We start from the raw sequence: 17,556 nt of genomic DNA, 5'->3' as shown, positions 1-17,556 counted from the left end.
TCTGCATACATACAGAACTACATCAGTGTTTTGGTTTTGCTGCAGATTTTCAATTGGATTTAGGTGCAGACTTTGACAGAGCCTTTTAGGCATCCAGCAAGAAACTAACATCCCGGTCTCAAGAGGTTCTCTTCCAGGATTTGTACTGTATTTAGCGCCCCGTAATCTTCCCATCAACTCTGACTGGCTTCTTTGTCCTTGCTTAAGAAAGGCTTCAACACAGCATGATGCTGCCACCACCATATATCACATTGGGGATGCAGTCTTATATCACCTTACCTTGCTTTTAAACCTCTTCACAACTTTCTACCTCGTCTGTCTGGTGAGTTCTTTGGTCTTCTCGGTTCTGTTTGCTCACCAATGTTCTCCAATAGATTTCTGAGGCATCCGTAGAACCGCTGGATTCAAACCGACATTATTTTACACACCGGACTTTATGCAGTTTGTCTGGATTTTAAGAGAAAAGGCCCCTTTTTCCTTTAAACCTCACAACTATGGGATGCATTTTGTTGATTGATCACGTAAAAACCAAGTATGATACATCAGTTTATAGTGGAAGAGATCTTTGTTAAACTACACAATATACTTAAATATTTGCAAAACAATTGCCCAAAATATCAGACAATTTCAATTTTCCAAGTTGTTATGTCTGGTACTGAGTTGTATGCCCCAAAGTGTTGTGGCGGCATGTCGAGATGCTTAACTATAGGTTAGTCCAGCAACGTCTGAAGCGGGCCGTGCAGGGCCAATTAGGGATGTATTTTGGGTCAAGGGGAGAGCACGGGTTTTGTTTGCAACCAGCTCATGACTGAATGGACATGTATAGGTGCATGAAAGAAAAGGAGCCAATTTAGGGTTGTAATTAGTGACAATCTCTTAAAGAAAAATAAAAAAAACTTCAAGTATCATTTAGGTTGTTTTGTTGGCCATATCATTAAGACCAAATGTTCCACCCAGGTGCTCCCTGTCTGAACATGGTGGGAGGACCATGTGAGGAAAAACTGCAGCCCACAATCTCTCAAGCCCTTTCCGTCTCATATGGGGACTCCCAGAGTGGAGTCCTCAAATTGTCCCGGTCCAGCCAGCTTTAACAATAAACGATATGCTTTATGTAGGGAGAGGACGAGGACTCTACGTGCAACTGGGATGCAACACAGAGTCCGTTCACGAAGAGTAATTATTTGAGTTCCTCTGAAGCTTTCAAAGGCACTCGGGGGGCTTTGGTCCCCTTTGATGCCTCGGAGCCAGGAAATGAATCACACGCCGTGGTTTTGTGCAGCCTCCCTCCCTCACACACACACCAGAGCCAATAAATTAAACAATTTCCGTCTCTCTGAAATGAAAGTTATTTGTTTTATTGCACATGAACCGATTTCCTGGTGCGTTTCTGCTTGTCGCTCGCTGTCGATGAATCTACAGCATTTCTCAGACGGGGAAATCCCCTGCTGTGTCAAGTGATTTGATGACTCCCCAAACCAGAGCAGACCAAACAGGAACCATCGGTACGCATATCCGACCAATTAATCGGACACCGTGACCCCATAAAATCCCCTCCCTGTGACATACATGCATTCAAGCGCACACACACACATACACACACGCACACACACACACACACACACACACACACACACACACACACAAGCCCACCCTGCTTCCTGACTCTGGGAAACCCGGAGTCCGGCAGCTGTTGTCGGAGTGGGTGGTGCAGAGAAGGATAAACGAGGGGCATGGGAAGGATTCAAGTGTGCCATGTTAATAACTCACCCATGGTCACTTTGTCATTAATGTGCCGCCACGCTCCTGGCATCTGACCCAGGGATGCATTCCTACTGTAACGGCCAGCAGCTGGAGCGAGGTTTCCAGGAGGACAGCTGAGAGCGAGGAGGAGAGAGCGCAGCACCAGAGCTGCTGTCATCCTGCTGATAGTTACACTCAATAGTCACCCAAACAGTGAAATGATTCCCCGAGTTTCTTTACATAGATGAAAGCAAGACATAAAGGTAGCTATATTGAATAAATTGACGTATTACTGTTTATCTTCCTATTAGGATCTTCAGGCTTCCTGGTCCCAAAAATACCAAGTTGAGTTATTTAAAGGGGCAGAATTATGCGTTTTCCAGTGGTGCCACTTTACAGCACAATCAAGTACTAGTTGCTATAAAAATGCAGGATATGTGAAACAAAGAAATTTGACTTTGCATTTTAACACCTTGAAACTGGACGGGTGTCTCTTAAAGAAGCTCCTGCTCTTTCTGACACGCCGCCTTTCGCACATCACCACAGCAACGTTCCTCCATTAAGCCTAACGGCTGCCGTTCTTAGGAGCATTGGACTGAGAAGTAGTTTGCAGCATAAGCTCAGCAGACGTGTTTGCTAATTGGTGCTGCAAGATAAAGAAGGCTGATGTACCAGCGGGGCAACTAAATGGGTGATCAACAGGCTTCTGCGCAAATTGGAGGTAATGCAATCATTTAAGTAAGCTGAGCTGGAGAAAGGACGCGTTTAAAACATGCAGGACAGTGGATCCTGATGACCAGGGTTGGGGATCGCTGCTTTTATAGTATTAGTTTGAAGTGCTGAAGAATCACTTCAGTTTTTATTACAACACTAGATAACATTGCAGATAAAATTGTTAGTAGAAGATGACTCTGGATATACAACTCTGGTTACACAATTTGACCCCATAAGATTGACTTTTTGTCATGATTTGTGGTGTAGTTGGTGAAGACAGACGCAGGTAGCAGAGTAAACGATGGCTTAACGATGAAACACAAAAATCCAGGCAGCACATGTGAGCAGACATAAGGAGCTGAGACGCTGGTAGCTGGTAAACAGGGCAAAGACAATGACGTGAAGGAATAGAAGAGGAAACACAGACACAGGTGGCATTAAATACACAAGGGAGTAATCAAGGAAACAGCACACAGCTGGGTTCAATCAGAGGGTAGACAGGACAACACAGAGACTCAACTGAACACAGAAACCTAAATAATCACACAGAAAACTCACCCTTTTAACTGGTTTTTAGCATGTGTAACAATATTTCTACAGTGTGAAAATGGACGTGCTTCAAGATCATTTTCTTGTTTTGTTTTTATATCGTGCACAAAAAGTTGCAAAATGAGGCCGTGCACGACAGTACGAACCTGGAGTTTCAGTCAAGTTGTGATATTTGTGTGACAGCAAATCCAAAATTCAATCAATGTGTAAGTGCTGTAGTGCAGTTTTGCAAGCCATCTGCAAGAAAATAAACTGATTGTTACAAAATACTAAGTTTAGTTGTGTTGATTATTATTGTAATTAGAATATTAGCAATTTTAACACCTGAGTTACCTAATGTGTTCCTGAGACATCATGGGTGCAGGACAAAGTTTGCCTCTGAAACCACAGTAAATCGTGACAATGCAACAAGTTAACTTCTGGGTAAAGATTCACATTCCAACAGACAGAAAAAAACTGCAGAGATTTTTTTTTTTTGTCCAAGAAAACCCTTTGTCCACAAACCTAGAGTTTAGAAAACCAGCCCAAAGTACATAAAAGTCCAACGGTGGTTGAGCTAGTTTTCCTGCAGTGTATATGTTCCAAAGCGCCGTCTCTCAGTACGCATGTGTACATAAGGAGTGGGGGCCGAGACGCAGACCTCGGCCTTGGCTGACGACCAGTGGCCGGAGCAGCGTTGGCAGAAAGATCGTGAGAAACGGGGGGGCGACACCCAAATGTCATCACAGCTGCAAAACTGCTGAGCACAAAAAGGGCAAATTACAGAAATATGCACCCCGAGGCTTCCCGACAATGAAAACAGAGGCGCGTTTGAGCGGCTGCTGCATGAGTTAGGCAGAGGAGTGGAAGTTGTTCTCCTTTATGTTTTGTGGGATTCACTTTGAGGAAGAAAGCCCAGAACCCACAGCTGCTGGCAAACTTCAGGGAGCAGCACTGGGAGCGGTGTGGGAAATCAGACGGGTTCAGGCTTGCTTGTGTCACTTCCCTGTTGTTCGTCAGGCCCGGTGCCCAATGAATGGAGCTGTTCACACAACTGTGAACAAAGGAGGATCATGCCAATTTATACAGGCAATTATCTGATCTTATAACATGGGTGCTTTGATTCCCAGTGCATCTTAACCAGTAGTGTCTCCATACTAATGAAAGCAGCAGCTATCAAAGTGCAGTTTCGCCTTGTGGTTGAACCTACAATCATGTTCGCAAATCGACTCTGGCTGAAAATCTTTGAGGTGTTTGGAGTCTACATGCACTCCAAACGCCTTTATATTAAAACAAGACTCTAACGCCTGCAGCTCTGACCAGCTCACTCTTAGTAAAAACAACTTAAACATTATTGTTTGGCAAAAGTAACAAGCAGTTATTGCAACTTCTAGGCATTCCATTTTCATTTTGATAAAATGAAACAGTAAAATCAATAATATTATTTTAACTATAGCCTTTATTCATATCAGTCGTCATGCCATCCTATTTTTATCAAGAGAAAGATGAAAGTGTCATCATTTGATTCCTACTTTATCAGTGTTTTTATTTCAATTTTACGTAAAATTGAAACACAAATAAATTTTAGGCAGAGCATAAAGGATTGACACATACACATGTGAAAATAGTGTCTTTCTTCTTACATTTTTTCTCATTTTGTCTCATTATAATTACAATTATCTACGTGTTTTATTTAATTCATATGCAATAGACCAACAGAACTTAGTGAGAAATTGTGAGAAAGAATGACAATGATTCAGGAGTTCACGTTTTCTGACAAATAAAAGTCACAAATGTTGCTTGCATATGTTATCATCCCCAGTCACTTTGATCCTTTAGACAAATAATTATCAAATAAAAACAGGTAGATAGGAACGTTATGGTGGCAGCTGTGGTTCCACTTCCCTGAAGAAGGACAGCGAAGAAGTTCAGAGCTGATGGGAAAATGGGTGAAACAACCGTACATACAGGACTGGAGAAAACCTGTTGACAGCAGCAAACAGCAACCATAACCCTCTGCATTGGAATGATTTAGAGCAAACCTCATTCTTTTGTCAGAATATGGCTAGTTTCACTTTAAAAATAGACTCCAAACGGCATAAAAACGAAGCTACCTTTAATTTCCGCGATGTGCCAAATACTTCTTTGGCTACTGAACATAATCTCTCAAAGATCCTCCCTTTCAAAGAAAAAACAGACATGTGTGCATGCTTACACATACACAAGATGTGGCTGCAGATTTGTATGCACACCTTTACAGAAGCAACACAGCACGTGGTCGTGTTTATTTGTGCCTTTGAGCGCAATGGGAAAAAAAATCCGAGGGCAGGAGCGGGTCAGGTGGGTCCAGGTCGACCTGCGGTCCGGGTGGGTTTTCGGGCCGGGGCGGGGGAGTCGGGGAGAGAGTTTGCAGTGTGAGCTTAAGGAAGTGGATGAAGAAAAGGAGTGTGCAGGGGAGCAGCAGAGAGGCCTCTGTGCTTGTGCCTTTCAAGGTGTGTTATTTGTTCAAGGCTGTCCAAACATTTACAGAGCGCTGGCAGCCCTGGAATGCAGAGGCAGGGCCGAGAGCGAGAGCAGCAGCCGTGGGAAACCGCTGCTCTCCTCAACCTCTGCAGGCTCGTTCCCCCTCAGGCAGAGTGTCAACACAGACAGTGCCAGAGATGTGTGGGCCTGATAGTGACAGCTACCGTCAGCAGCAATGCACATACACACACACGCTTGCTTGCACACACACGCACACACACGCGTCCTGTTCCAGCAGGCACACAGCCGGGCCCATTGCCTCGCTTGCAGACTGACACACATTAACTGACAGAAGCAGAAGCCAAAGCTACACACTCTCTCTCTTCCACACACATGTGCACAAAATACTTCACATACACACCCACTCACACACTCACATCCATGACTGTTTACACCTTAGAGAGAAAATAGTTTTGGTTCAGATTTTAATTTCAGCAACTTTTTTTTGGAGCAAAACAAAAATATTCTAAAGCAGCAGAATCCAGTGACAATGCTGTAGCATCTGTCATGAGTGAAATCGCATGAAGGGCAGGCATCATCTGAGTCAGAATACATAAGTGTACTGTCTTGGCTGGCACACGCAGAGCACAACGTAAACGTTTCATTGTGCACGTTTAAGCGACGGCGAGAACAATTCCAGTTGAGGACGTGCCCGTGGCCACCATGGGAAACATTCGCTCTTGAAAGCCGTACCAGGAAGTCAGCTGTCACAGTGTGCCGCCGAAGTGATATCCTGTGATAAGAGCTGATTTCAGGAAGCTACCCAGAGGTTCATGAAGTGCAGAGCGAGTTCACTGATATCTCTGCGTATCTGCTCTAAATTCAGATACAAACACCAGCCTCAGCCTTGGCGGAGATAACGCATTACTGACTTGTTGAACCTCAAGCACATTTCCTAGAAGTATTTGCAAATTTGAGAATATGGATATAAAAAAACAAAAAAAAAAAACACTACTCTTTTGTTAGGAGGAACTTGTCAAACAGAAAGTTCCTAACAATGGGACAAAGTTTTACAAAATAGGTCAACAAATAAAAAAATAAAAAACTTTTGTTAAATTTAGTTTTTCTTTTTTTACATATTGTCACCTTTAAGCTAATATTCTGGTGTTTTATTTGGGATTCATGTGACAGAAAAACACAAAGTAGTGCATAACTGAAGTGGAAAGAATCACATTAGTATTCAGGATTCAGAAAAGTGGACTGTAGACTCCACTTTTTTTGCAAGTATGCTGCAAGTAGTTTTGTATTTCTCCACCAGTTTTGCATTTGAAGCAGAAAAGTTTACGTTTGACTCTTTTATAAAGGTAAAATTCACAGAGTTCAAAACTTATTGTGCTGTCAGCAAGTTGTCCCACCTGAGCTCTGGATCCCTACAGTTCCTCCAGTCTCACCATGGCAACCTGGGCTCCCTGCTCATCCTGCCAGCTAAGGGGGACGGCCATGTCTGCATGATTGTTTTTTTAAATGTACTAAGGGCTAAAAGCAGCTTTTCAATATCATAGATTTTGAATAACAACTACATTAAAAGATTGCTCGTTAACTAATTTAAGAAACTGCCTGTCTTGCTAAAGAGATCATTTAGGAGATCAGAAAATGTAAAGAAACAAAAACAATATTGTTCTGGTTCCCATACACTGAATAGACATACATGTGTCTCTACATTCTAGTTTGAGAAGGTGTATATCCAATAATGAGCCTAAGGCTGTTACAGTTGGTGACAATCAGAAAATGCCTAAAACCTGCAGAAAACAGACGATGAAGACGTGTCCAGAAAATTGCTTAGGAGTTTTTGGGTGGAAATTCCAACTGTTTTCTGTTTATAGAAAAAACAAGAAATGAGGTATAAAAAAAATATATAAAAAAATTTACAAAAATAAAAAGCAACTCCTTGTAAACATGACATGCACTAAATAAATCAGCTCGAAAAAACTGAAAAAAAAATATTATTGAGCCAGGTGATTGTGGAAACCACCATCGTTTGATTAGAAAAGCTCATTTGCCTATGTATTGGCAAAATACCCTGTGTTTGTGTACACTTGACTCCAGGCTGATGAAGCAGCTGCTGAACACAAAGAGAAACTGGGTGCAACCACACACACACACACACACACACGCAGGCCCACAGCCTGAGCTACACCTTACGTGTGTGATACTCATTGCGTCTGACGGTATGATAAAGCTGAGCGAAACTTTCTCATCCTCCTCCTCTTTGAACGTCTCTTTGTCCTTGAGTCTGGCACACACTTCCCTGCGCTCCCTCTGCCCTGCAGCTCTGTACACCTGCCTACGCCGCCGCAGGAGTGTCATGTTTCAGCGATGAGGCAACTTTGCACCAATGAGCTGCGATGAGAACGGTTAGGGAGCGTGGTGGGAACTCTCCTCCCATCACTTGCCTCGCTCTACCTGGGAACCGAGGCGGCCTCAGGGAGGGGCCGCCCGGCCGCCCGCTGTCTGAATGAACAGCAAACAAACAAACAAAAAAAAAAGGACTCTCACCAACAGGTGAGTTCCACGAGTCCATGTTGGTTTTGCTCCTGTCTATTCATTTTCAGCCCCCCACCCCGCCTTTGTTTTTCATTCATGGCTGGCGTGCTGCTTTGCATTTTGGCAGGAGGGAGAAAAAGGACACAGAGAAACAAAACAGTCAAAGTGTGGGAACTTTTTCCTGCTCTGTTTTTCTCTCTCGCTCGTGAGCTTTTATCAGCATTAACTCTGCTTGCACAGGTATTTGTGCACCTGTGGTACCGGATTAGTGGGTCGGCTCCTTCATTGTTTGCAGAAAAAGGCACTGAATATTTTTTTTCTTTCTCACAGGTTTCTGCCTGAAGACACACGTAATCCCGGGCTGAACAGCTGTCAAAGCTTAGATTTTTAAAGCAAACTGTGCTCCCGATTCACCTAGAGCATCAGAGCATGAATCGAGGAAGTGCTTATGGGCACCCAGTGTGTTCATTGTTGAAAACATTTATTGCATTATGACTAAACACATAATGATCTCAGTCCCGCCACACGTTTCTCTTTATGGTCCTTTAAAGGACATTTTTTCCCCTCACAAATTATCTTGTCTGTTAGCTGCAGCTACCAATACCTCATACAATGCCTCCTTTAGGAAGGAAAAGAGCAAGCCCTTGGCGAAACAACATCCGGCTTTTAGTCTGCGCAGGTTATTACATGAAATGTATGTCAGTAGCAGCTAGTGTGTGTTCAGGCCAGGACAGGCCTAAAGGTAGCTCAATACGCTTTAAAATATGCCTTAAATGGGTCACTTGGTCAAAAAACCTGTCACCATGTCTGAGCCATTCGGTTCTAACTCCCCTTGCTATATAACATGTTTTATCTCATGTGGAGCAATGAGTTCAGTTCTGAGTAATATGCAATCTTAGATTTCCACAACACACTGGATTTCGAATGGGTGCCAAAAAGGCACTTGTGAATTTTTGGTACATTCACAATCTTAGCAATATTTGCCTGTTCTGTATAGGGAGATCACGAGAGCCAGGATCCTCTCACACTTTTTTTTTAAATGTCCATGCAACGTGCTAAAAAATCACCGTGTAAACACATCACAAAGGTAGCCCACACAATTACAGAGCATAAAACAAAATAATATAACAAAAAAATAATAACATTGTCTGATATATTTGAGGTTAGATTTATGTTCCGGTAAACACCAGAACAATTAACTGGTGAACTTTGTTTTTTAACAGAGACAGTGTATATCCAAGAAGCAGCAGAACAGCCTTTAAAAAACAGGGATTTTTCTGGACAGACTTCATTATGTTCTACCTCTGCATGTACGTACGGGTTCTGTCCTTTGACTTCCTCCCACAGTCAGAAAACATCCGGGTCGGATTAAACTGGCCTTGCTAAAGTGTCCTTATGTCTGAGTTTTGTATGTCTTGACAACATAGTGGGACAAAACCAACACAAAATCACAATCACACAAGCAATAAGACCCTTTATGTCAGGAGCATGGGGAGAAACAAACAGGTTCTACAGAATGTTTAGTTTTTCACAGGTTTTGTGTACGACTTGCTGTGTATTCATTTCAGGTAACTGCATTCTACAAATTCACCACAAGGTGTCAATAAATTCCTTGAGTCATTTAAACTATGCTCAGTGTTTTTGGCTTAGTGTTTTTTTAGCACGTCTAACTGAAACAAATGTTTTATGTAAATGTCTTAGTTGAAAATTATCATCAGCTAAAAGAGTGACTGAACAATAACACTCTGCCAGATTGTTCAGCCAGAAGAGAGACGTGTCCTTAAATAAACTGTACATCCTTCTCCAATCCAACAACTGTTACTAGTAAGGGGCCTGACAACAAGGTGCTGCACCATCAATTTGACAGCCTAATTAAAAAAAAGTAAATAGCTGATGTTGCACTTCATTTAAAACTCCGTGGCCTTCACACCACCTCCTGCCTCTGCCATTGTCACCCACTGGGGCATTGTTGAGAGGTTCATGTTGACCATAAACCAAAACTACAACAATAATAGGCGGGCAGCTGTTTCCTGGGCAAGCAGCAACAGGTGCTTTCTCATGATGTCACTTTGTAAAAGTAGCTAAAGTTACAAGATGACTGAGGTCGTCTCAGTTTACAGCTTTTCAGCTGGACTAAATTATCTAGGGCCAATTTGTTTTCTAGCAAAACTGTTGCTTAAAAAAAACCCCAGAAGAATGCGGTTTTCACGAGAGCCAGGATAAAAGTGAAAGCCTCGTCAAATGAGTTCATTTGACCACAGTGGGGAGGATGTCCACTGTTCAGGGGATCATTCACAGAGAGGTGTGAGGACAGGGGTTTTACTCCCACAGAGTTCTGACACAGGATCACAGCTTCATCCCTAAACTGCCTGATTCGTGTTAATCCTCTTCAATCCAAACTGTTCTTTTATTTCTGTGGCATCTTTTTTGTATTTGTTTCCTATTTGTGTCCTTTTTTATTTTCCCCTGTTTTGCTGGTTTGCATCAGTCCCAGTGAAGTCTAACAGTGGAACCTCCACCCCTGGTTTAAATTGCTTCCAGCTTGCTTTTCTTTAACTTTTTTGACTGCTCCCTTCCCCTCTTTTGTTCGTCACCTTTTTTACAGCACCTCTACATGGGAGAGGAAGATGTTTGCCCATTCTCTCACCAGAAGGGGGCCGGTTAAAGGCAATCACAATGAGCAAATATTATCTAGAGGTCGTGTCGTGACCGCATGCATCTTCCTTTTGTGACTTTTGAATGTCTTTGACATGTGCACTCTCATCGTGGTGGCAGAGGCTTTTTCTGAAGTCAGTGTGGTTTTGACAGGAGCTACTACCAACACTTGAGTCAAACTCAAATCTCACAATTTATAGCAATTTTACTATGCAAAATGAGAGGGAGGCTCTACTGCAACTTTTGCGCTTTTTCAGTAGTTTAAGACGTTACACTGAGAAAAAAAAAGTTTCTAAAAAACTCCCATCTTTATTTGGAGAGGTTTTTTTTAAACAGAAATTAAAAGTGGTACAGTCATTCCAGCACTAGCAAGCTCTCTAAGAATAAATGCAACTCAGCCATTTCTAAAATTCATACCTTACATTTTTACAGCAATTTCTACATAGTAGTCCATTGTTGTCTGTTTAGGTCTATTTCCGTTGTTCCTAAATACTCTGACACAAAACTGACATAAAACATTTCAGTAAACCAAAGAACAATCAAACTAAAAATTACATAATTGTGCTGACGGAAATGAAGAAAATAATCACAACTCCTTCATACATCTTGCTGAGCTGGCAACGTTGCTTTTCCATTTATTTATCAACACCACTCATATTCAAATAATACGTTTTAACCTTCATTTTATTTTCTCATTTATATTTGTTTTGTGTTAAAAGAAAATGTCTGCGAGAAAACCTTGCAGGCTAAAACGTTACATCATTTTATGCTCCTCATTGTTGCTCCTGTCCCTCCCTGTTTCCATGAGGAGGAAGTGACTGGTTGAACCAACACAAAAGTCTACCGCCCCATAAAGTTAAAGTTAGGGTTAAGCAGGCAAGAGAAAAGGATGGGGGGGAGGAAAACGGGAGAAGGGAGGGAAACTATCCAGAATAAGAAGTTTATGGCTTGGCATTGATTAAAATAAAGAATCGCTTTTTCCTGAAGGAGACCAAACAGAGCTGAGGAGAAGAGGAAGGAAACTGTAAAGCAGCTGTCCCTTACTTTTACCATTCTGAACAACAACATACATGGAAAATCTGCATTTGTTAAGATCATAAGACGTATAAGATGCCAAGAAGCAGTTCCAACGGCAAATGGTTGCTGATGCTGGATTTTTATTAAACTTAAAAATAATCCAATAAATTTGTTTTATTATTTTTGTAAATGCAATCCTTTAGCTCTTTAGCTCAGCCACTTTCAAGCCAGAGCCTATCCACTATCTCGAGGTTTTGCCGGAAGCGAATCTCCTGCTGGAAGCTGATCTCTAAAACAAAGCCCTGTTTACACTAATGGCTCACTAGGCTCTTTGCCATAGAAACAAATAGCAGTAGGGGGATGTCAATAGAATTTAACATTTTGACATTTCTCCTCCAACTCTCAAAACCAATATTGACCAGGGTCCCCTGCATGACTCTCTTTAGTGGAGAACCTTGGCATTCAAATCAAGCCGATGCGGCCAGAGCCGCAGGCTGCCGGCCGAGGGCTGAGGCCAACAATAGGCAGCCCAGGATGGGGCTCTCCCACAGGGCAGGTGGAGCGGCTACTGTCCCTGGTTTCAAGCTGGTCCGCAGAGGCCCGATGTATGAAAGAGCTTATGCTATCCCGCCCGCTTTAATGATTCCATGTGAGGGGACCAATTGTGTCCGTGCTCCAGGAACTGCTGGTGAGGGAGGTGCAGAAGAAGAAGGGACAGTGGGGGCACTCGCATGTGCTGAACAACCCCATAGTGGGTCGGCACTTCTCAAAGGCCAGATTACAATCAATTAGACCCTAATGAGCGGAAAGCTGGACTTGTAACCTGTTGCAGGAGGGTGGTTGTTTAGAAAGCTCCCAGTTGGCAGACACATCAATAACCTCTGAAATAGCTCCAGACTGAAAGCAAGACGCAGCAGGAAGTCCCTGAGAGTGTGGCCATCTATATCTGCCGCCTTGCCCAACACAACTGGGTCGCAGCTCTATGGTGACAAAAGACAAGGAGACAAGCAGCAATATCATTTCTACTGAATGTCCTACTAATGTTTGCACCTTGTGCACAGAGAGCCGTAAAACACATCAACAATTTTTAATCTTGTATTTTGCTAAATTTAACGGGAGGACCTTCCACAAGAGGAAAGACAAAGTCTGTGAGTGTGTTTGTCTTCGCCCAGCAGGAGAGCTCGTCCTCAGGCCGCTCTAACATGTGGAACCCTTTTCTCCATACAAAGGCGGTTTTTTTTTTATATGGCAGGTTGGTTCACTGCAGGAGAGCAGGCGATGGTCATATAAGAGAAGGTGAAACAGCAGGAAAAGACGCACGACAGCCTGGGGGAAACTCAGGAGGGAGTCGACTTCTGGGCACAAGTGAAGTCCTGCTGCTCATCTACATGTAAATCACAACTAAACATGAGTGAAGACGATATAAATACATTGGCCATTGGAAATTATACTTAAATATTCACGTTACCAAATAATTCATAGATTTTTTTTTTTCATTTTGTCACAATATTAACAAATTCTATTTTATTTTTCACAAAGAGATGCATAATTTGAGGAAGGACATAAAAAAAATTAAAGTGTGGCATACATTAGCATCCTGCCCTCTTTACGGTGACATCCTCTGATAAAATAACATGTAGCTTTCCCCAGAAGTTACCTATTGAGTAAATGGAGATCAGATGCATGTCATTTTTATTTCAGTGTTAATCTGGCTCTTCTGTGAAGGTCTACGAGGTTTGATGGTGAACGTTACAGAACAAAAACAGTCATTAGGGATGAAGCTGTGGAGGAGTTTAAAGCAAAATTAGTTTAGAAAAAAACATGCACTCAATCAACAGCTGAAAATGGAAAGACACTTTTGCAAATATTTTTATACATATATCTGCCCAGGCGGAGCAAGGAAAGCGCCATAACAGAAGAAACCATTAAACCTACTGTAGCTACAGAGATCCACACCTCATGCAGGAGGACCTGATGAAACGAAAGCCATTAGTTATACACTCCTCTCTTTTGGAAGAGAGACCTTTGAAAAAAAGGTAAAGAACTCCCATTTGCATTGCGTTACGTTGCTCTGGTCTCTTGAAACTAAAATATGACTTTCAGATCAATTTGCAAAACTCTATCAGTTGCAGAAAACTACCAACCACACATCATGTCTGACACCATTTCAATGGTAAAACATGGTGGTGGCAGCATCATGTTGTGGACTTGCTGTTCGTTAGCAGGCAGAGAAAAGCTAGTAAGTACTGACTGCGAGATGGACGGCGCCAAACGCCGGGCAGCAAAGCGGAAACAAAACATGTTTGAGATTAGAGCCAAGCTGAGGTCGGTTCTAAGGCTTCTGATATCTTAAAAAACTTTGACTTTAAAAATACTTTAACTCCATAACTCCAGTCTTATAATCATAATTTTTATTCAGTTGTATTTTGGCATTTTTATTGATATACATTGATTAGTTGTAAATTCTCATGTCCTCGGAGGTTTCTAAGACACTCCCTGAGACACAGAAACATACCAAGAGGGAAAGAAAACCATAGTTTTTAAGGCTGAATCTAAAAAGCTAACTTTCTTTGTTGAATAATTTTGCAGCTATATTCGTATGTGGAAAACCTCACTTTGACAGAATTTCACGTGCATTAAAATCTACTCTAGATTTTTATGTTGAGCATTATTTGTGATAAAGTATTGGAATAGCTACTTCCTTTGGCTTTGTAAACCACACACGCAGTTTACTTCATTTTGTTAATCTGAGTGGGATTATTCGAAGCTTTGATCTCGTCTGCTCTCTAGTAGTCTGACACTCTGCTTCTTCACGACTTACATGTTTTAATTGCTCAATAACTGCTTTGTTTCCTTTGATGTAAAGTAATTCACATAACATTTTGTCACATCAGGACTCCACTGTAAACCTCAACTTGAAACTGACAGTCAGTCAGAAACCAAACCAACATTTTGACGTTACCTTTGGCCCGCATACCCCGCTGGCGGTGGAGTTGCAGAAACAACCAAACTGAATTTTATGAAACTGAGTGGAAGTTTAGGCAATAAACAAAGAAGTGAAAGTCTGGCCAACATGGGCAGCCATTTTAGTGCAACTCAGGCGTCAACTGTTCCACAGCAATCAGGAGTCTGCAGTTTCACATAGTTCTGTCTGATAAAGTGCAGTACTGTCATGAATTTTCACCTGGCTGATTACAGGACATTAGGATGGTTTATCCAACTGTGCAGAACAAAAATGTCCTCACATGTAATGAACTCAGATCAACAATATTTGTTAATTTTTATTTCTTTTCTTCTTTTGGATTATTCCTGGTTTTCCATTTTCTCAATGCATGTTCCGTTTCCTGGCATCTTCAGTTTTTTGGGGGGGTTTTTTGTCCTTCATTAAATATGCTTCCCATTACCAGATTGAGTTTCTGTCTGTGTCTACACTGCACATTACCTGACATGTCTTGGTTCCAGACCAGCAGGACCGACTTTAGTCTTTGTACTTTAGTCTTTTGTTGGAAACTTCTTAAATAACAGCTGCAGTAAAGATGCTTGCTTTAGTATGTGGTAATTCATCTTTATAAAATGACTAGTTAGCTGGTAAATTTCCACTTTTTTCATAATCACACACATCCTTCTGTAGCTTGGGCATTTTTGGGCATCCCATCACTCCATTTTCCTCACTTTCTGTGACGTGAAAACACCTTCACCAATTTTATTTAATGTTTTGCTTTGGAATGAAATGTGGATACACAACTGGATGCACAGCTGAATTAGCTTCTCTAAAGACCTGACAAACTGACTGAAAAGTTATTCTAAACTAGATGCTAAAATGAATGGGGAGGTTTTGAAAAAGTCAAAACCTCTGTGTTATCTTTATGTTATGGTTCAGTAAAACACTCACTGACCTGTTAGCCAATATGAACTCAATAAATACAACTAGCTTCATCAATCCGGTAGCCAAAATGAAAACAGTCTCCTGATGTCTGTCTCTTTCTGCACATGCTGACCTTCCCATGTTTTGATTCTTGTGGGAACATTCAGCAGCCCCAGCTTATCGTTTTAATATATGATGCTGTTAGTTTCCCCACGCCAAGCAGTTGGCCAGCAGTGCTCACCGCTGTGCCGCAACACTTTTAATCAACCGGAGCCCACTGTGAGATCCCGAGCCTCACCCGGCTCCCCGCCCGCCGCAACTGAGCATTTCACCTCAGCAACCTCAAGGCAGCGGCTAGCATTTAGTAATATCACGAAGCCGTCCAGCAGCTTCGGCCATAATGTAGCCGCTGACAGCAGAAACCTCTCGCAGTCCTGCAACCCCCCTCTTCCAAGGTTATATTACAAACACAGCGGGAGCTCAAGAAGTGGACGGGGTGGGAAGCAGCGATTGGAAGTTCCCATGACAAGCTGGCATGTTCCCAGGCTGCAGTGGGGATAGACTCCCAGCATGCCATGCTCTTTCTGTAGTTACGTTAAAAGTAAAGCAGGTTACTCAAGTTTGGGGTTTTTGTTGGCCCATTTTCTTCAGCCGCTCATTACCTCAGATTCTGAGGAACAGCCTTAAGAGCAGCCCTCTCCACAGTCAGGATAGCCTGAGAGTTTGGGCTTTTTTTCATGAGTTTTCCAAGAAACATGTTGTAGGCGACACTACTCATATCATTGTTTCATTCTGATAAAACAATAAAAAGTGACAACAACCTCTGAAAACCCTGCCTGATGTTTCTATTCCACCAAACATCCACAGTGGTTTAACAATCACAGAAGATGAGGAGGGAAAAAAACCTCCAGGTGCATCTCTGGCCTTTTTTAAATCGTTACCTTTTGAATTGTAGGGTATCTCTCATGTCTGACCGAGAACGTAATTTGTTTTGTTTTCCTTAGCTTGTCATTGCACTCTAATAGCACTGTTAACAATCATTTCTAATGCAAGATCAGAAATATGCGTCAATTGCTAACAGATCAAAGGATAAAAAATGAGGTAACCAACTCACTAATCCTAAATACCAAGCAACAGAAAATCTGTTGACATTTTTTTTTTTTATAAAAAAATTATTCTTTCATTTATAAGAGATCAAATAAGACTTAGAAACTCAGTCAGTAGCAGTATGAGTTACCGCTCAAATCAACTTTTTTTGTTAAACTGTCTAAATAGATTGTAGTCAAATAGGCAGAGGTTCGTCTTTCTCGAAAAAGAATTATGGCATTCAGAGAGCACTGAGTCTGTTTGTCACTCAACGTGAGTTTACCATCTGGCTTCTGTCACAGGAATCTCTTCCTCTTTTATTCGGCGTCTGATTGCTTCCTGATGAAATGCACCTTGAGGTCCTCGGCGCCTGTCACACCACGCAGCAGCACAAGATAAAGAAATACACACACGCAATCTTCACACTGCATCTGGAGATAAAACAACATCTGGATTCATTGCTTTCAAATGTTACAAAAGTGCAAGGAACATGACACAACCTTTTCCCAATGGGTCGACCACTATGGAGCTTTGGAAAATAATGCCAAAGCAAATGTGTGCAAAACTAAAAGTGGTTCAATAAGCCTCCCCACCCAACCAGCATCTAAATTAAAATCAGCACCCCCACTAAGGCAAGTTTTCTTTTAGGGCTTCCTCCTTAGAAGTTGAGAATCCCAACCCTTCTCCACTCTAAGTCATTCACCGTACTCCATATATTATCAGAGGCTATTGTTATCTTCATCTGACAAAAAAAAAACCCCTCCATGGTGGAACCAAAATTTAACCTTTGTCTTCTTCCAGCAGCAAATCTATCTAAAACAGATTCACTAAAACCCATTTTCTTCATTTTATATCTCTTAATGACTGTGCATTTTAGAAGCTAGCCATGGAAAACCCACCTATGACCATCTTTCTTTATTCTTGAATAACTGACTAAATAATAG

The sequence above is a fragment of the Gambusia affinis genome, linkage group LG01 (assembly GCF_019740435.1).
Source record: "Gambusia affinis linkage group LG01, SWU_Gaff_1.0, whole genome shotgun sequence".
Lineage (NCBI taxonomy): Eukaryota > Metazoa > Chordata > Actinopteri > Cyprinodontiformes > Poeciliidae > Gambusia > Gambusia affinis.
The sequence above is the reverse complement of the archived record's forward strand: the minus strand, read 5'-3'. Positions refer to the sequence as shown.